Genomic DNA, 21,546 nt, shown 5'->3' on the forward strand with positions numbered 1-21,546 from the left:
ATTTATTCTTACAAGCATTGAGGTAAATTAAACACAATGAATGCAACTTTCTTCAGAGATAACATTTAGTGGAGTTATTACAGGGCTCACTGTGTCTGCTTTGAGTGGGCATTTGCCTTAATGACTTCATTTAACCAGCTTCCATTTCCTTGCTTATATGATTAAAATAGCTCTTACAACTGTTTGTCCTTTGGAGTTTTGCAACCAATATATGGTAATCACAATTTGGCTTTCTTGCTTGCTTTCTCTCTCTTTTTCTATTTATTTTTTAAACAGAATTGTATCTAAGAGAAAAATATTTACAGTTTCAATACCAAGGGTACTGCTAAAATTCTTAAGATGGTTGTTTACACTAAACATTCTTTTCTGTCTGAAGCTAGGAGTTAGGGATTAGAATCAGGAATCCATAATATAAAATCCCCTCATCTACAAACAAGTATCTCACTTTACTGTATGAGGTGTCCAGGTATAGGAGTCAGTGCTCAGGAAATGATGGTTGAATAAGTAAATAAGTAAGTATAGGCAATAAACAGAGGGAGAAACATAACTACCGCTTCCTTTAGATGAATCAGAGAACAATATATTTCAGAAAATACAACACTGTGAGTTTCTTTGGGGAAAGGAAGCCAGAACCAAACTCTGTGTAGGAATTCAATGAGAATTTTAGTCTGATCTGTAATTATTTGGGTTTTTATAAGAAAATTAGATGCATGTATTTATGTAACTAAAACTGGGTTTTACAACAAGAAGAAGGCTAGAAGGAAATAACATTTAAAAGAAAGAAAGAAGGAAAGAGACTTTTTTTCTACTATTTTATAATCTTGCCTCCTTGGTCGTAGATAAATTGACCATAGGTGTGTGGGTTTATCTCTGGGCTTTCTACCCTGTTCCATTGATCAATATTTCTGTTTTTTTGCCAGTATCATACTGTTTTGTTGACTATGGCTTCGTAGTTTGAGGGCCAATGGGTACACATATATGTAAGACTGAGTCATTTTGCTGTGCACCTGAAACTATCACAACACTGTTAATCAGCTATATTCCAAGAAAAAGTAAAAAGTTTTTAAAAAAAGAAATAAAAAGGAAAAGGCAACAGAGAATTTAGAATCTATCTGCAAATGACTAAATTATAGTCTTCAATAACAGTTACATGAGAACCAAGGCAATCTCAAAAATCACTCAACAAGAGGCAGAATTCAACAAGATAAACTAAAAGGAATTTTTGAAAGGACGATCTAATTTTACTACAAAAATAAACAAAATACTAGATAACAGCAATTTTGATTCAAACACCAATTTTTAAACATTTTACTTCATTATTTTTGTTTATTGACGTATATATAGCATCTATAAACTTCTGCTCTCCTTGCCTTTTAAAAAAAATTGACCAGGTCACCCCCCCCAAAGTGGATAACTAGTGTTTTACATTAAAATTATTCTTTAACTCACATTTTATCCCTGTTTTCCACCATTAAGGAAAACAGTTGCTATTTAATAAAGCAGCGTTTGCTGGAGAGAGATCACAATTGATTTATAGGAAGTATGGGGTGTTATGAACTCAATTTTGTCTCCCCAAGACATATATTGACACCCTAATCCCCAGTGTTACTATATTTGGAGAAAGGCATATTAAGAGGTCATTAAGGATAAATGAGACCATAAGGGTGGGGTCCCAAACCTTGTGAGTCTACTTCTTGGAGTGCATGCATGCATGCTAAGTCTCTTCAGTCATGCCCATCTCTTTGTGACCCTTTAGACTGTAGCCCACCAGGCTCCTCTGTCCGTGGGGTTCTTCAGGCAAGAATACTGGAGTGGGTTGTCACTCCCTTCTCCAGAGGCTCTTTGCGACCCAGAGATCAAACCCAAGTCTCCAAGTTGCAGGCAGATTCTTTACCATCTAAGCCAGAGAGCTAATTTCAAAACATTCAAAAAGTTAAGGGGTAGGCTCCCCGGAGAGAGCCTTGCCTATACCAGTAGGGGGTTTGTAACTGCAACAGGCCAGGAGGAGAGTGATACTTGGCTGCTTCCATCATGATAGTGAAATAATGGCTCAGAACGACCATGTCACAGTGAGAAAGAGCCTCAGGAAGCACTTCTGGTTTCTGCCAGCCTGAGCATGTCAAGCAAGGGACCAGGGGTGCCCATGTGCCTGAGGGGACAGAGAATTACTTGGATCTGGTTGAAGAGGCCACAGTGGGCAGATTTGGAAATTGGAGGCGCATGGCCAAAATCAAGGACTCCTGTGAAGGGTGCCAGTGCGTGAAGCTCAAACTGCTAATGGGACCAGCAGGCACTGATCCCAGAAAGAAACAGCCCCAGCATTTTCCAGGGGAGACTGAAGGGTGCTGGGGAGTCAGGGCCGCTCTGAGGACTCCATCGCTTCTGATGCTGTGAGACCATAGAAGGTGGAGTTGGAAAAGAACACAGAAGAGAAAATGACTTGTGAAGATTGGAGTTCTTGTAGGTAGGTATAAGGGGCTTACGATCTCTTTCTGTCTCTATCATATGAACACCTATCTGGGCTGACTACATGTGCTGACTATCTGAGCATTTCTAAAGATAAAATCATTTCTCTCTTGGAAAGTGAATCACTGAGGGTTTGGAGTGAGGGGTAGACCTCTTTGAATTACCTTCTTTACTGTTTTCCCCCTTCTTTTCCTCATATTTCTCTCCAGGAAGGAAGATTCTTTCATTCTCTTTGTCATAGTCTCCTATCCTATGTCAACAAGCCTCCTGGATTAGCTCTCATACAAAGGACAAAGGTAGGAATACTCTCCAAAGTCCATGGGATAAACACTTGGTTCTACATCCTCCAGATATATTTAACTGGGAGCTGTGGGGTATGATTAAAAAAAAATGGATCTCTGAAAATGAAAACAATTTGACTTTTAAATATTATCTCCATTAAAAAATGGAAGTAAAGAACTCATGCCAACTGATAATAATCCCTTCCAAAATCAGAAAAGGCTGAGCTAGAAATTCTCAAAGGAAGAAGTAAACCTATTAAATAACATTTAAGCTCACAAGTAATCAAAGATGTGCACATTTAAAAGCATAAAACTGTATTAAATTTGCAATTAAAAGGAAGAGTTCCCAATGCTGGAGGAAAGTCTGTGAAAGTGTTTTTATTGTAATACTGTTGGCAATGATAATTTGTTCATAATTTTCACAAAACAGTTTAGCACTAAGTTTTTGTATTCTCCAAATTATTTCCTTAGATCATGTGTCTTTTCATCATTAGAAAAGATAATAAATATGCTTTTAAACAAAGCTAAGTAACTCTCCCTAGCATCAATTGCTGTTTACCATAGCTACCTATGTGGGGCTGGTGAATCTTCCACCTGGCATTTCATATCATCCTTATCTGCATCCACCAGACATTTATATCAGTAACCGATGACAGGCCGCCAAAGTGACAGGGGCGTTGTGCTAGGATTCGTAAGTAGCTCTAATTTTTCTGCTTCAACTAAAATGTGACATAAATTTATTTCAAATATATGTGTAACAGTCAAATACAAAACAAATCAAATCAATGAGTTAAAAATAAGAATAGTAAAATTATTTTTCAAAGAAAATGTAAAGTTAGCAAGTAAATGAAGGTAGCAAAAAGACCTTTTCCTTAAAGGTACAGCAATGTGTGGCACATATAAATGTCCATGAAGCAACTTTGTAAAAGAACCCAACAATGGCAGTGACGTGAGGAATTATCAAAATGAAGATAAAATCCCAGATTAAAATGACAAATGTCCAAGTGAATCACTGTCTCCTCTGACAGGTGACTTCTTAGGGACCGCATTAACATCTTAGAAAAGCAAACACACCTCCCTTCTTTCTTCAGTTCCGAGATGTCTTTTTCACCAGGGAATTGGTACAAAGTTATCCTCACACAAATAAAGAATAAAGACTTCAGAAGGACTGAACAGAGTCAGAAAAGTATTATCTTCATACCTTTAACATTTTTCCATAAAACTTGAGCATGCTGTCTCTCTTGCCATACATTTATCATATATGTATATAATAATTAAAATTAATTAAAATTCAAAAATATGTTTTCCCTGGGCTCTTATGTGACACTTATGAAAAGGGCCCTACAAAAAGAAGTGTACATTTAGCTGCTGTGCAAAATAGGACCAAGAGAACTCTTGTTCCAAAGCTAGCTTCCTTTTACTTTAAATAAAGAAGTATTTTATTTTATTTTCAGTTCTATATTTTTCTACACAACATTAAAATGTTTGCTTCTCTAGTGTAGAATTTTACTGAAGAAGAGAGTGAGACTGATAAAATATTTTATTGTCAAACTTGAGAAATATTTCTTTACTATTTATGCACATAAATAGTACGTACAATACGTAAATAGTATGTACACAGGATGCTGGAGATCACGTCAGCACCTTTATTACGCCTGTGAGAGCTCAGAGGGTCTCTGAGTCACAAGCCACTATAGGGAGGTTATGCAGCTGGCCAATGAGCGGGCAGACCTGACCAGAAATTGTGAATGTAACTCATTCAGTTGCATCACTAAACTAGGCATATTTACTCTGTAAGCACAATGTGTTCCTTTTCATTTTTCACATCGTCAGGCAACGATGTACATGTTACCCATAATTTCAGGATGGGTCTAATGAAGGGGAGGTTAAAGGGCACGGATAGTGTTTCAGGCCATATGCTTCTCTCTGGTCTTTTCATTCTCTTTCCTAAGATCACTGATGTCATGATGCCTGTTACTTGAAAAATCTAATACTGATTGCAACTTTATCTCTTATAGAAGCTTGCACGTAATTCCACAGAATGAGAACAAAAAGAAAAATGCATTTCAAATAAACTCAAATCTTTCTGTGACTTTTTCTCAACATACATCACTCAACACCTATTATAATACATATGGGTTTCCCAGGTGGCACCTTCCAGTGCAGGAGGTGGGTTTGATCCCTGGGTCGGGACGATTCCCTGGAGGAAGGCATGGCAACCCACTCCAGTATTTTTGCCTGGAGATTCCCATGGACAGAGGAGCCTGGTGGGCTACAGTCCATGGAGTGCAAAGAGTCAAACACAACCAAAGTGACCTAGTATATATACACATAATACATACAGAAGGGCTTAATTTGGCTTATTGGACAGATACAAATCCAGCTGATTGAAAAGAATTTGCTTTTATTTTATAAATCTGATTCCTCTTCCAATGGTCGTGAGACTTTGGAATCTTTCATGGCATTTACAATCCAGACCAGGAAGCTCTTACAATATAACTCTTAAAATTTCAGGAGGATAGGAAGACTATTTTATATCTTACTGACACATGTCAAGCTCCTACAACAGTCCCAGGTACAGTGTGGGCTCTCAAAATATAATTCCAAATGAATTCCAGGAACCTGTAAGCAGAGGAGCTATGTATATGTAAACCATGGCTATAGCTCTGATGTTTGAAGTCCAAGTTCACAGATCAGGCAGCAGCTCAGGGTGAGGAGGATGGAACTTACTGTTCAGGGCCAACAAGTCTGATTAAGAAACACAGCTTGTGAGAAATGTTTCTTACAGTGTCAGGGGAATGTGGGAAGATAAAAAATTTCAGGGAGGGTTTCTATGACCCTGCTTCAATTATGAACATTTTTCAGATAATTCCTACTCCAGTCAAGACGACTCATCTTATATTTGGGGCTGAAATTTTTAATGGATACTATTTTAAGAAGAATAACACTGGGCTCAAAACCAACAATATATTTGCTACAGGTTCATTGACTTGAAATTTGGACAATTTTCCTATCCACTAGACCAGTTTTTTCTTTTCTTTTCTGTATTTTTCTTTAAAGGAAGTCCTTGAGGAACAGATATATCTTATTTTTTAACGGCCTTTAATTTACCAATGTGAATCAGATTATTCAGAAATTAACTTTAATGAGTAATAGTTCTAGATCCTTGCCTTGAGATAATTTAAAAAGTAATGACTAGATTTACTAAACTAATTTGAATTCCTTGAGTTAATTAGAAATCTTATTAATAGATATTATTAGGGAGAAAGTTCTAATTTCAATAAAGGTTTCTAAGCACTAATTTTGGTTTTGGCCAAAACTTTTGAGATTGTAATGATGAAAACATGACCTGTATTATGGATCTTTATAAAAGGTAATGTTGTATAAAGCAATGCTGCCCATGGAAATATTAGAATGTGGGCTATAGAAACCATTACACAATTTAACATTTTCTGGTAATACATTAACAAAAGATGAAATCAATTTCAATAACTTTTTTTATTTAACCCAAATATCTAAAATATTATTAGTTAAACAGGAAATCAATATAAAAACTGTTCCTCTTTGTCTGTCCAGGCAGTTATAACAAAATACCACATACTGGTGGCTTATAAACAATAAAAATGTACTTCTAACCATTCTGGAGGCTGAAGTCGGATGTCAGGTTGCCAGCATGGTTAAGTGAGGGCTTTCTCCTAGGCTTTTGTATTCTCACATGGTGGAAGGTGTGAGGAAGCTCCATAGAGTCTTTAATAAGGGCACTAATCCCATTCATGAGGACTCCACCCTCCAAATAACATCACATTGGTCCTTAAGATGGCAACATATGAATGTTGGGGGTACATTCTGACCATAGCACTATTAATGAAATATCTTACATTTTTTTAGTTTTAAGTCTTCAAAATCTCCCTTCAGATATGTCACATTTCAAGTACTCAGAAGCCACAAACAGCTGGTAGTGACCATCATGGGCAGCACAGGTCAAGAGACTGAAAGATTTTGGAGTTTGACAGCTCTGGATATAAATTCTGGTTCAATCATTTACTAACTATTAGTCATTGAAGAAATTTAAACATTCCAAGTGCCAGTTCCAGCAACTATAAAAGGGGAGTCGTTTATAGCTTGAATATTTTTGTGAGGATTAGAAATAATATATATAAAACATCTACTACAGTGCTGGGAACTCAGGAGCTATTACTTCCTGAAGAAGCTGAAGTTTCAGTGCTTTAAACATAATTTTATTAAATGAAGCTGCTATTACCATCATCACTTCTTCACCTTTGAAATTGCAGAAAAAAATTCTCTTAGTTTAACTTTCTCTACCAAGAAGCCAATTTTGCACTGATACATGTAATAGACCAATAGACCATCTGACTGTGGACCATCTGCAAGGTGACCTCATTAGCACACAATACAAGAGATAATACTGTTGGCACTTACTGTTAAATATGCATTTATCATAAAGAAGCTCACCTTCTTCATTATAGATCACAAGAAAAGTGATAGGAGATATGTTCATTTTGTGGGTTACTATCATTATCAAAAGGCACATAATGCCTTGGTAAAATAGTACATTTCATTCTGGAATATACGAAAACTTTTCTACATGCTCTGAAAATTCATTTCCTCTTGTTTCAATTCATTTCTCCCATACCTCAATTACTTCAGTCTAGTTAGATAAGCCTGATTCTTCTGGCCATTACTCTTAAGAATATTCTCAAAGAGACCAATTATGACTTTCTTTGGGGAAAAGACTGGATTTACATTTCTAGAAATGGTAGAAAAGATTGGTGAAAAAGTGGCTGAAGATTTTGCTTGAAAATGTAATGGGAAAAGAAAGCACACTTTTCAGTCATACTTACCAGTTGACTTGGTCTACATTATAGAATGCTGACAGTCAATGAATGTGAATTTTTTATGCTACTTTTTAAAGCTCTCAAAGTGTTCTGATGCCAATAATTTTACTTAATCATGAAAAAATATATAGGAATCAACACTAGCTGAATTATGGTGAAACTTGATTGTTTGTTTGCTTTACCCAGACTCTTTGCAACACCATGGACTGTAGCCTGCCAGGCTCCTTTGTCCATGGGACTTCCCTGGCAAGAATACTGGAGTGGGTTGCCATTTCCTTCTCCAAGAGATCTTCCTGACCCAGGGATCAAACCTGAGTCTCTAATATCTCCTGCATTGGCAGGTGAATTCTTTACCATCTGAGGCACCAGGGATGTCCTTACCCAGAAAGCTAGCTCTAAACAGAGGGAAGTATTTGTTTTTTCTATGACAAAGCAGGTAACAGATTTTAGAAAATCCTACCATTCCCATAAAATGATAATTCAAAAGAAAACAGATTTTTATGTAGATCTTGGTCAGACTCAGTCTATGGGAATTTAGCATCAAAAAGCTGGGTTTTAAAATGGAGAATTATTTAAAAAAAAAAAAAAAGGAGAATTACATCCTGGATGCTGCACTGAAGCTTACACTTAGGAGTTTTCTCTTAGGAGGGGATAGAATTGTAATAGATTCATAACTATAGTTGAAAGTCTGAACTATCCCATCTTATTCAATTTATAGGTGAGATTCAGAGAAATGGAGTGACTGGTCCATAAGCAAAGTGATAGCTAAGGATAAAGAGAGTGAACCTGAGCAATTTGACTCAATCTAGGACTTCTGTTAGAGTTCAGGATAGGTTGACCTCAAATGCACCAAAGTCATATATTGATTGCGTGCATGCTCAGTCACTTCAGTCGTGTCCAGCTCTTAGCAACCCCATGGACTGTAGCCTGCCAGGCTCCTCTATCCATGGGGATTTTCCAGGCAAGAATACTGGAGTGGGTTGTCATGCCCTCCTCCAGGGATCATCCTGACCTAGGGATCGACCCTTGTCTCCTGTGGGGCTCCTGCACTGAAGGCAGATTCTTTGCTGCTGAACTAGCGGGGAAGCCCCATATATTGATTATTTTGAACTAAAGTTGCTTAAGAAATAGTGCAAGAAGAACACCCTGACTCTACTTTGTCCCCAGAAAGCAGGACATAAATTTCCCACATGAAAAACACCCTTCCATCACAGGACATACAGAGACATTCTTATTGCTAGAGACACAAATTCAGGGCCAAGAAATTTGAGCAAACAAACTCTGCTTAGATTCTTCACTAATTAAGCACCCAAGCTGAAGTTTCCTTGTCTTGTCAATTCCTTACAAATCTATTGTTTCTCCATCTAAAAAATGTAAAAGCCGCCTGCCTTGGTCACTGCTTAGGTCCTATATCTATGAGACCTCCATTACATAAAAAATTAAATTTTATTTTCTCCTGTTAACCTTTCTTATATCAAGTGAAAGTGAAATTTGCTCAGTTGTGTCCCATGGAATTCTCCAGGCCAGAATACTGGAGTGAGTAGCCTTTCCCTTCTCCAGGGGATCTTTTCAACCCAGGGATTGAACCAGGGTCTCCTGCATTGCAGGTGGATTCTTTACCAACTGAGCTATAAGGGATGCCCTTCTTATGTCAAAGTAACTATTATATCAACCAAAACAAAAAAACAAAAAAAACAGCATAGGGAGAAATTTTCCTTTCCCCAACACCTCTGAGGAAAATGATACACAAGCTGAGGTGGGAGATAGTTGAGTAGAGTAAGAAGAATGTTTCTTGACATTCTATCCCTTTGGCTGAATATGCTCACAAATAATGAAGTAAAGAAATCATTAAATTAAGCTTTATTCTCAAGTACTAGAAAGCTTCAAACTGAGCTATGGAAATTATGGGTATTTGGAGTGAGAGAGGTGTGATTTATTCAAATAATTATTTCAATGCTGTGCTTTATTTTGACTAGAGATGCCATTGTCATATTTCCAGTTTGACTTTCCTTTTCAATTGTTTTGTTATTCATGGATCATGGGTAGAGAAAGACTATTACTACTGAAGCATCTCTAGGAAATTCTTCTGGGCAATTAAACAACCATTTCCTCCCTCTTGGGTAGCTGCAAAGCCACAATGCTTAGCAAACAGATTAGATGAATACTGGTTAAGAAAATAACCAGCCGGCATTCTGGATGTCTCACAAGGAACATGTCCTCCTCTATCTTGTTACTTCATTCTGAGATTCACAGCATTGCAGAAGCCAGTTCACACCTTGCTCTGAAATGAAAATACTGCTCGCTCTGGCTGTAGGAATCTTGATGCCCCTGTTGTCCCTCTGCCTGGGGTCCCATTGTGCTTTTTGTATACAGAGGTCACTCCAAGTTATGAGAAGCTTATTTTTCCAAAGCAAATGGTGAGTGACTGTAGAAATATTTCAACGTCTTAAAGCCAAGAAATGAAGTAAGTTTAAGACAAAAATTAAAATGCATATATGCTTTATTTTGTAGTAACCTATAAGGGAAAAGAACCTGAAAAAGATTATACATATGTAACTGAATCACTGTGTTGTACACCCAAAACTAACATGATACTGTAAATCAACTATATTTCAATTAAAACAATTTTTTAAAAAAACAGAAAAAAAATAAATAAAATGTGTATATATTAAAAAGTACAAAATGGGAAAAGTTATATAGAGAAATGCTTGTGTGTTAGTCACAGTCAGTCATGTCTGACTCTTTATGACCCCATAGACTGTAGCTTGTCAGGCTCCTCTGTCCACAGAATTCTCTAGGCAATAATATTGGAGTAGGTAGCCATTTCCTTCTCCAGGGGATCTCAGAGGATCTTCTTGACCCAGAGGTCAAACCGAGGTCTCCTGAGTTGCAGGAGATGCAGCAGACGCAGGTTCAATCCCTGGATGGGGAAATCCCCAGAGGTGGGCATGGCAACTCACTCCAGTATTCTTGCCAGGAAAATCCCATAGACAGGGTTGTTTCCTTGAGCACTTACCAAATTTCAATTTTCATATGTGATGACATTGTGTCTATGAGTAGCTATTTCTTTCATTATTGTTGACAATATCTCTCAGCCATGTTCTCTATTATGTACTTCAGCAATGCTTATTTGATCCCTCTCTGAGCTCTCTAGGTCATCTGCCAATCATATCCCCTTAATTAGTAGAATTAGAGTTGGTCAAAATTATTTTGTAAATGCAGCATCTCTCTGTCATTCTTTTGTCTTGTTAAGCTACAAGTGTGTGCAGGCTCAGTTGTGTGTCTTTGTGACCCCATGGACTGCCGACCGCTAGGCTCCCCTGTCCATGGGATTTTCCAGGCAAGAATACTGGAGTGGGTTGCCATTTCCAGTTCCAGGGGATCTTCCTGACCCAGGGATGGGACCAGCATCTCTTGCTTCTCCTACATTGGCATGCAGGTTCTTTACTGCTGCACCATCTGGGAAGCCACCTGGATCACTAAGCCTCTGTGTTAATTTAGTCCTTCCCAAGATTCTGAGACTCTCCTTGACTGCAGAGAAAGAGGAAACATATGAATATCAATGTCAAAAGCTCTTTAGGGTCCGTATTGTTTCTTATTGTTTCTCTAATTCTAGTTCCTGAGTGTGGCAAAGACTGACTAACCCCTCAGCAAAGCCCCTTTTTCTTCCTCCTGGACCCACACAGGTAGGTCTCATTCTCCATTATCTCTGGCTGGTGTTCCCTTTCCCAGGTGGCTTTCATGCCACCGAGGCAAGTGTGATTGGAGATATGCATGTCCTTTCCATCCCACCAGGGCTTCCCTGGTGGCTCACTTGGTAAAGAACCTAACTACTGATGCAGGAGATATAAGAGACCTGCATTCGACCCCTGGGTGGGGAAGATCCCCTGGAGAAGGAAATGGAAATTCACTCCAATATTCTTGCCTGGGAAATCCCATGGAAAGAGAAGGCTGATGGGCTACAGTTCATGGGGTCACCAAGAGTCAGACATGACTGAGTATGTATGGCATGGAGGCCTCCCCACCCCTCCCCCTGAAAAAAAAAAAAAACAACTTTCATCCCTGGCCCAAGAAGTTCTCTTACTCATGATCCCTACATTCAGTTCTTCTTTCCTTGACTGCTGTGTGCAGATGGGCATGACAACCTTGAAATCTTCATGATAAAACTGACAAGAGTCTTACGATGGAAAGAGTATCTATTTCTGAATCATTGCTTGAGGGGAAGACATCCATCAATCAGAAATATGCATTTAAAACTTAAGTGGAAAATAAAATCCCATAATGAAAAACCACTAATATTTAGTGCTTTATAGATTACAGTGGCTATAACTGCCTTATAGGAAACTGACATACATATTCCTGCGATAAATTCCAGTGTTAATAGCATGGTTCCTGCCTTGCCCCTGCTTACAGGCCCTAAACCTCAGTTCCTCTTTGGGGCCCCACCTTATTTCTCAGTCCTTCCAGAGAAACTGATTTGTTCTCTGTGCTCCACAGCAAGTGAAGCCACAGGAACAAGAAGCCCACTCACCACAACTAGAAAGTAGCCCCCACTCATCCCAACTAGAGAAAAGTCTGCGCAGCAACAAAGATATGGCACAGCCAAAAATAAATTTAAAAAAATTGTAAAATTGAGCTGGCAGAATTATTTACTATAGCTAAAAAATAACATACATATCTTTCATATAGTTTTCAAAATGGAAGAAAACCTAAACTCTTTTAAATGTATGGAATAAATTATGATACCTTGAATGAAATTAATAATACATTAATTGCAAAGATGCGTTAGTCACTCAGTCGTGTCTGACTCTACCCCATGTACTGTACCTGCCAGGCTCCTCTGTCCATGGGATTCTCCAGGCAAAAAGACTGGAGTGGATTGCCATGCCCTTCTCCAGGGGATCTTCCCAACCCAGGGATCAAACCTGCATCACCTGTGTCTCCTGCATTGCAGGCAGATTCTTTACCGTCTGAGCCATCTGATACATTAAGTAATCAGCATTAATCACCATAAGATTAGTGATTAGAGATTTCCAGCTTCCTAAGGCAAGCAATTACAAAATTGAAGTGAACAAACACAATTCTCCCTAATAAACACCCTAATAAATAGTTCCTTATAACAAACGCTTATGTTCCCAACATTACAACTCATAACTACGTCCCCCTGTCCATGTACCAAGGCCCCTGGAACTATTGCCCTTGCTACTCCATATGCACTGAATGTAGACTGACCCCATAAACTATAGAATGCTGCAGAAATGATGCTTCCAAGTCTAAGTCATAAGAATCCTTACAACATCTGCCTTGAAATACGTGTTTGGGGAGGCCAATCACAAAGCAAGAAATCTAACTACCAGGAGACCGTCTTTTCTTCTTATGTGAAGAAGGCCTATCTGGCCATGTATGAGAGCCACATGGAGAAAGACAGATGATCTTTCATCTCAGCTGAGGTACCAGACCTATGAGTCATTGTGGACATCCAGCCCGAGACACTAACTGAATCCAGTCCCTGCCACCTTTCTGCAACCTTATGAGAAATGCAAGGTTAGACCTGCCTAACTGAGCCCAGTCAATGCAAAGAATCATGATGAACAATACAAACTGTTTTAATTCACTGAGTTTTGAGGTGGTTTGTTACACAGAAGTAAATAACTGGAATACAGGACAATGGTTATTTTAAAATACAAATACAAACTTGCAAACATAATGTAGTTCTTTACCCTTTTCAGTATATGCTACTTGGTTCAAGAGGGTAAAGCATCTGCCTGCAATGCGGGAGACTCGGGTTCTATCCCTGGGTTGGGAGGGAGGATCCCCTGGAGAAGGAAATGGCAACTCACTCCAGTATTCTTGCCTGGAGAACCCCATGGATGGAGGAGCCTGAAAGGCTACAGTCCACGGGGTCGCAAAGAATCGGACATGACTGAGTGACTTTACTTTCACTTTAGTGTACTTTTATTCCTTCTCTCTACCTGAGTTCAGAATAAACTGGAAGAAAAATAAAGCAGTAAATGGAAGTCAGGATATCACCTTCATTATTCATAAAGGCTAACATGGAGGTTGTGCAGGAGCCAAATAAATTTCATGACACTCAAGAGCTAAATAGGACCTCCCTGGTGGCTCAGATGGTTAAGAATCTGCCTGCAATGCAGGAGACCTGGTTTTGATCACTGGGTCCCCTGGAGAAGGAAATGGTAACCCACTCCAGTATTCTTGCCTGGAAAATTCCATGGACAGAGGAGACTTGTGGGCTGTTACTCCATAGGCTCACAAACTGTTGGACACGACTGAGCTACTAACACAAGTCTAAATAGAGTTACCTACCCTTTTACAGGTGACCGGACCCAGGCAACTATCTCCACCTGGAGGGGAATTCCTGGGTAAGAGTCACAGCACAGAAACAGAAACTAACTTGCAGGTAGGTTTGTTTCCAAGAATAAAATGCATTTGTTTTCCCTAAATTACAGATAAGTCACTTATGTCATCTGGGGTGAGGTCAGTAAAAGAGAGACCAAGAGTTGCACCAATTTCTTCCCTCCACATGGAAAGATAAACTAGGAGGGAGGAAAAAGATTTCTTCTATCAGTAAACAGATTTGACCAAAACTGAGTTAAATGAGTATATATATAACTGAAATGACATGAAGTATGTAAATGCTTCCTCATTGTCTCTATTTCCCTTTAAAGCAGAATAATGGCTATGTCAGTGCTTTACACTCTCAAAATAGCTTGCGACAATTTCTTTGTTGAAATTTTCTAATTAAATACCTTTGAAACTTGTGCCTCTGATTTTATTTGTAACTTTATCCAATGAAACACCCAAGATCTGGTGCTCATAATTTTTATTTCTTCATTGCCCATCATCAAGTGCAAACAAGGTATAATAAATGAAAATAAGTTACAGCTGCTTCTGAATAATACAAAGTTCTTATCATCTTAGATCAGTTTTATAACTCCAGTGCACTTAATCTCCACATCAGAAACACAACTTCAAAAAGTCTGAGTGAGTGGGAAAAATAAAAAGAATTCAAGGTTCCATTTAGGCTAGACAGAGAATATATCTTGATGGGGTCATAAGTGAGTTGAAGATAAGATAGTAAGAACAATTTTGCTTGGAAAATTAGATTTTCCTTGGGCTAATGAGAATGTAAAATTTAACTAGGTGGTTGCTAGAACTGTATGTGTAGGGATGATTTACTAGAATCATTTAAGAAATTGAGATTCGGTATATATTTATTTCCTCGATTGTAGGCTTCAAAAATTATGTGAAAATTAAAATTTTGTGTCTTTGACCACTGATCCAAATACAAATTAAACATTACCCAACAGTAGGGAGGGGATATATGTGTACATACAACTGATTCATGTTGTTGTACAACAGAAACTAACACAACACTGTAAAGCAACTATACTCTAATTTAAAAAAAAGGAACATCATCCTCATGGAGGAAGAAAGATAAGGATGATAAGAGATTTGCAAGGTTATCCATAGCCTTAAAGATTGAATGGGGACCCTTTCCATTTTACATATGCCCACGATTAATATGCATTTAAAGGAAAGGTGTTGTCTCTGCTTTCAAACCTTTCCTGTGGCAATTTTGCCCTTAATTTTCATGCATATCATAGATTTGATAGGCTCTTCACATTAACAAGCACACTTCTTTCAAGCCATAGGTTTATTTAACTTCCCATAGCTGTATTTTACTCAACAATATAGTTATATTTCATCACATAAATGACTGCTCTGATAGTTCTCACATTCCCTTATGGTGAACAGGAAATGTAACATTACAGACACTGTTTGAAGTTAGAACGAAGAGTTAAGGACCAACTACTTACAGCTTGAGTGTAACTTTTACTGCTCCCAGGCTAAGCATAAAAACTGATCAGTGAAAGTTTCTTCAGTGGTATTAAAAAAGACTGAGTTGTGATGCTTGAATAGCTCTGTCATCTGGGAACAGGGATGTGAATGACCTTCTAGACCTTGGTACCACCACAGGCCAGATTACATGGTGACAAATGTTTTAGAAGTGGTGAAATGGCCAAATCTCCCATGTGAAGACACCATTGAATAGACACCCTAGTCTGGGCAACAAACCCTGGAGGAGACACAGAGTTTTTGTAAAAAGTCCATGAATTCTCACAGATACTAAACATTTTTTGCATACTGAATAACTGGAATCAGCCATGCATGCACAAGGTAGCTCCCTACTTGGTTAAAAAATACATTTATATCTGTTTATAGTTTTAAAATGTATAATACCTTTTGGGGGCTTCCTAGGTGGTGCAGTGCTAAAGAATCCACCTGCTGATGCAGAAGACACAAGAGACATGGGTTCGAACCCTGGGTCAGGAAGATCCCATGGAATAGGAAATGGCAACCCGCTCTAGTATGCTGGCCCGGGAAATCCCTTGGACGGAGGAACCTGGTGGGCTGTCATCCATGGGGTCACAAAGAGTCACTACAACTGAGTGAGCACACACACACACACACAATACTTTTATATGCTTTTTCTCAGTCAAGGGATTCTAAAATCCAGCTGCAACAGATAAGAACCTGGGAAACCATCTCACGTGGGGCAGGAAAAACCAACTTAAAAGCATTAACATTTTTTTTCTTCCTAACTTTTAATACTGTTTATCCCTAACTCTTTCACCTCCATAGAACAGGTTAAGACTCTGCAAAATAACCATGTTTTTCTTGAGAGGAAGAATCTTGACAGCACCATTAAGCTGGAAATGAAGCCATTAAGGTGAAAAAGTTACCTTTGCGATTCCAAGCCAACCAGGAACCAACTCATGTGATTTCACTGGAGTCTGCAGGAAGGAGATGTGTCTATTTGGGACAATTTGTAGGTAGAGAAAAAAAATGCAGTATGATTTCCAAGAGGCTCTCAAGTATTGATTCTCACTCCTGGCTGCATCTTAGAATCACCTGGGGAGTTTTTAAACTGGACTCTCGGGCTGCACATGAGGTCAATAACATAAGAAGCCAGAGGTGGGGGGTGGAGAGGGGACAGAGAGCCAGGCGTCAGGCATTTTCAGGTTCTGAGTGAGTTCAGCGCGCTCCCAGGGCTGGCGTTGGTGGCTCTGAGGGTCCTAGGGAGATCGCCTCAGCTAATCACATTAATGGGTGCCTGACAGTCTCCTCAAACAGAAGCCAACTTAAAGATTTCACATCTGCAGCCTGTTACTCAATCATCCAGTCTCTCAAGAGACAGGATAACAGGATTTGTTGATCTGGCAAGAGAAGTTGTTATGGCCTCCCAGGCAACATTGAGCACATCTCACTATGTTTCCACAATCGCTCTGCCTGGGCTTAATTTCAAATATGCTCCCTTTTACCTTTATCAGACACAGCACTTCAGAGCCTGATCTAAATCTGCCGCTAAGTGGACTATGGTTTTATTTTTAAGCCTTCCCTAACAACCTCACTGAACTATTGCATGACCACTGTGTGGAATTATCTCTCTGTATATGTCTGGGAGCATTGTTTTTCTCCAGTTTTCAGCAACTGTTTCATTGGAGTACAATCCAATTGCCTGGAGATTGTGGTAGAATCAGATTTCAGTAAGTATTTAATGAGTATTCACTGTTGCAAGGCGTACTGTTACATGCACAGGAGAAAATGCATACTGTTACATGCATTGAATTAAGACGATATGACTCGTCTTCTTAAGGAAGTCCCACTGTAATCAAGATGGCCAAAGAGCAAAATGTATAAGTCAATTAAAATACATTGAAATAAGTTCTTATTCTTTTCATAAAGACATTTTGAAAGAACAGGATAACTTCTGAGGAAAGGAGGAAGAACCAACACAAGTTATGGTGACAACTTAGTCATTTAAACATTGTAACTTTTTCTGATTAATGAATATATACAGAAAAAAACTAGAACTATAGAAGGTGTAAAGAAGAGAAATAAAATATTAATAGTAATCCCACAATCCAGAAAAAGCAGGTTTATTTTATTTTTAGGTATGAATATGTGTACATATATGTGTGTGAGTGTGCATTTTTATATGCATGTTTACAAGTCATATATTCAGGTATATATACATTATACATGAGTATATGATATATGTTTATATATGTGTGCATATCGTATATTTGAACACATCTTCTTTGTGTATTATGTATACATATATACTCTTTCATTTATATTTGTACTAAATATTGATGCATTGTATATTCACACACACTACTGAGGTATCTGAGAGGAACAGAATAATAGCAGCCCTCTTTCCTGACCAGGTTCTTAATCAGTTGAGAAATAAAGAATAGAAGGGGAAGTCTGTAGTAATTCTAATGCTGGTAAAAATTAAGTTGGAGAACATCAGTTCAGTTCAGCCGCTCAGTTGTGTCTGACTCTTGTGACCCCGTGGACTGCAGCATGCCAGGCTTCCCTGTCCATCACCACCTGCCAGAGCTTGCTCAAACTCATGTCCAACTAGTCAGTGATCCCATCCAACCATCTCATCCTCTGTTGTCCCCTTGTCCTCCTGCCTTCAATCTTTCCCAGCATTAAGGTCTTTTTCAAGGAGTCAGTTCTTGGCACCAGGGGGCCAAAATGTTGGAGCTTCAACCTCAGCATCAGTCCTTCCAATGGACATTCAGAACTGATTTCCTTTAGGGTTGATTGGTTTGATCTCGTTGCAGTCCAAGGGACTCTCAAGAGGCTTCTCCAACACCACAGTTCAAAAGCATCAATTCTTTGGCTCTCAGCTTTCTTTAGAGTCCAACTCTCACATCCATACATGACTACTGAAAAAAACCATAGCTTTGACAAGATTGACCTCTGTTGACAAAGTAATGTCTCTGGTTTTTAATATGCTGTCTAGGTTGGTCACAGATTTTCTTCCAAGGAGCAAGCATCTTTTAATTTCATGGCTGCAGTCAACATCTGCAGTGATCTTGGAGCCCCAAAAAATAAAGTCTGTCACTGTTTCCATTGCTTCCCCATCTGTTTTTCATGAAGTGGTGAAACCGGATGCCATGATCTTTGTTTTTTGAATGTTAAGTTTTAAGCCAGCTTTTTCACTCCCCTCTTTCACTTTCATGAAGAGTCTCTTTAGTTCTTCTTTGCTTTCTGCCATAAGGATGGTGTCATCTGCATATCAGAAGGTATTGATATTTCTCCCAGCAATCTTGATTTCAGCTTGTGCTTCATCCAGCTGTGCATTTCACATGATGTACTCTGCGTATAAGTTAAATAAGCAGGGTGACAGTATACAGCCTTGAGGTACTCCTTTCCCAGTTTTGAACCAGTCTGTTGTTCCATGTCCAGTTCTAACTGTTGCTTCTTGACTGCATACAGATTTCTCAGGAGGCAGGTCACGTGGACTGTATCCCATCTCTGGAAGAATTTTCCAGTTTGTTGTGATCCACACAGTCAAAGGCTTTGGTGTAATCAATAAAGCAGAGGTAGATGTTTTTCTGGTATTCTCTTGTTTTTTCTATGATCCAACAGATGATAGCAATTTGATCTCTGGTTCCTCTGCCTTTTCTAAATCCAGGTTAAATATCTTGAAGTTCACAGTTCACGCACTGTTGAAGCCTGGCTTGGAGAATTTTCAGCATTACTTTGCTAGCATGTGAGATGAGTGCAATTGTACGGTAGTTTGAACATTCCAGATGTTCAAGCTGGTTTTCATCCAGTCCCATCACTTCATGGCAAATAGATGGGGAAACAGTGGAAACAGTGTCTGACTTTTTTTTTTTTTTTGGCTCCAAAATCACTGCAGATGGTGATTACAGCCATGAAATTAAAAGACTCTTACTTCTTGGAAGGAAAGTTATGACCCACCTAGACAGCATATTAAAAAGCAGAGATATTATTTTGTCAACAAAGGTCCATCTAATCAAGGCTATGGTTTTTCCAGTAGTCATGTATGGATGTGAAAGTTGGACTATAAAGAAATCTGAGCACCGAAGAATTGATGCTTTTGAACTGTGGTGTTGGAAAAGATGCTTGAGAGTCCCTTGGACTGCAAGGAGATCCAACCAGTCCATCCTAAAGAAGATCAGTACTGGATGTTCATTGGAAGGACTGATGTTGAAGCTGAAACTCCAATATTTTGGCCACCTCATGCGAAAAGCTGACTCATTTGAAAAGACCTTGATGCTGGGAAAGATGGAGGGCAGAGGGAGAAGGGGACGACAGAGGATGAGATGGTTGGATGGCATCACCAACTCAATGGGCATGAGTTTGGGTAAACTTTGGGAGTTGGTGATGGACAGGGAGGCCTGGCGTGCTGTGGTTCATGAGGTTGCAAAGAGTCAGACATGACTGAGCAACTGAACTGAACAGAACTTGAACATTCTTTAGCATTGCCTTTCTTTGGGATTGGAATGAAAACTGACCTTTTCCAGTCCTGTGGCCACTCCCGAGTTTTCCAAATTTTCTGACATATTTAGTGCAGTGCTTTCACAGCATCATCTTTTAGGATTTGAAATAGCTCAACTGGAATTTTATCACCTTCACTAGCTTTGTTCGTAGTGATGCTTCCTACTGAATTCACATTCTAGGATGTCTGGCTCTAGGTGAGTGATGACACCATTGTGGTTATCTGGGTCATTAAAATCTCTTTTGTATAGTTGTTCTATGTATTCTTGTCACCTCTTCCTAATATCTTCTGCTTCTGTGAGGTCCCTACAATTTCTGTTTTTTATTGTGCCCATCTTTGCATGAAATGTTCCCTTGGTTTCTCTAATTTTCTTGAAGAAATTTCTAGTTTTTCCCATTCCATTGCTTTCCTCTATTTCTTTGCGTTGATCACTGAAAAAGGCTTTCTTTTCTCTCCTTGCTATTCTTTGGAACTCTGCATTCAAATGGGTATATCTCTTTTTTCTCCTTTGCCTTAACTTCTCTTCTTTTCTCAGCTATTTGTAAGGCCTCCTCAGACAACCATTTTGCATTTCTTTTTCTAGGGGATGGTCTTGATCACTGCCTCCTGTACAATATCACAAACTTCTGTCCATAATTCTTCAAGCATTCTGCCTATCAGATCTAATCCCTTGAATCTATTTGTCACTTCCACTAGTCATAAGGGATTTGATTTAGGTAATATCTGAATGGTCTAGTGGTTTTCCCTACTTTCTTCAATTTAAGTCTGAATTTGGCAATAAGGAGTTCATGATCTGAGCCACAGTCAGCTCCTGGTCTTATTTTTGCTGATTGTATAGAGCTTCTCCATCTTTGGCTGCAAAGAATATAATCAGTCTGATTTTTATTGACCATCTGGTGATGTCCATGTGTAGAGTCTTTTCTTGTGTTCTTGGAAAAGGATGTTTGGTATGACCAGTGCGTTCTCTTGGCGAAACTCTCTTAGCCTTTCCCCTGTCTCATTCTGTACTCCAAGGCCAAATTCGCCCATTACTTCAGGTATCTGTTAACTTTCTCCTTTTGCATTCCAGTCCCCTATGATGAAAAGGACATCTTTTATGGGTGTTAGTTCTAGAAGGTCTTGTAGGTGTTCATAGAACCATTCAACTTCAGCCTCTTTTGACTTACTGGTTGGGACATAGACTTGGATTACTGTGATATTGAATGGCTTGACTTGGAAACGAACAGAGTTCCTTTGGTCAGTTTTGAGTTAGCACCAAAGAACTGTATCTCGGACTCTTTTGTTGACTTTGAGAACATAGTTGTGTGAGAAACCAAACGGCCGGCTAACTGAAGTCCAAAATTATATACTTACCCACTCAACCACAGGCAGTTCTGGACCTGGGGAGACCAGATTCCATTAGTAGTTGCCTTGGCCCTGGGGGAGCAGAGTAAAATTTAAGTTTCTTGTAAGTAGGCTTGTTCCCAAAAAGGAGAAAAGGATGAGCTAAATTTAGTACTTACAAATGTACAGATGTATGTAATTACTATGGAATATAAAGTAATGACTATGTATATATTCTGTAACAAAAATGTAATTACAAATATATGTGATGCAG

The 21,546-nt window shown here is 38.8% G+C and overlaps 1 long non-coding RNA gene across 1 annotated transcript; it reads left to right on the top strand.

Annotated features, from left to right (window-relative positions):
- The first annotated feature begins 2,121 nt into the window (after positions 1–2,121).
- LOC145526868 (uncharacterized) lies at positions 2,122–19,032 on the top strand. The gene is made up of 5 exons (XR_014069258.1): positions 2,122–2,464; positions 2,676–2,762; positions 11,220–11,289; positions 13,938–14,021; positions 15,884–19,032. It is a non-coding gene; the product is annotated as an uncharacterized LOC145526868 (long non-coding RNA).
- Positions 19,033–21,546: the final 2,514 nt, after the last annotated feature.

This window comes from Giraffa tippelskirchi, chromosome 11 (assembly GCF_054371585.1).
Source record: "Giraffa tippelskirchi isolate mGirTip1 chromosome 11, T2T-mGirTip1v1.2.pri, whole genome shotgun sequence".
In the NCBI taxonomy this organism is placed as follows: Eukaryota; Metazoa; Chordata; class Mammalia; order Artiodactyla; family Giraffidae; genus Giraffa; species Giraffa tippelskirchi.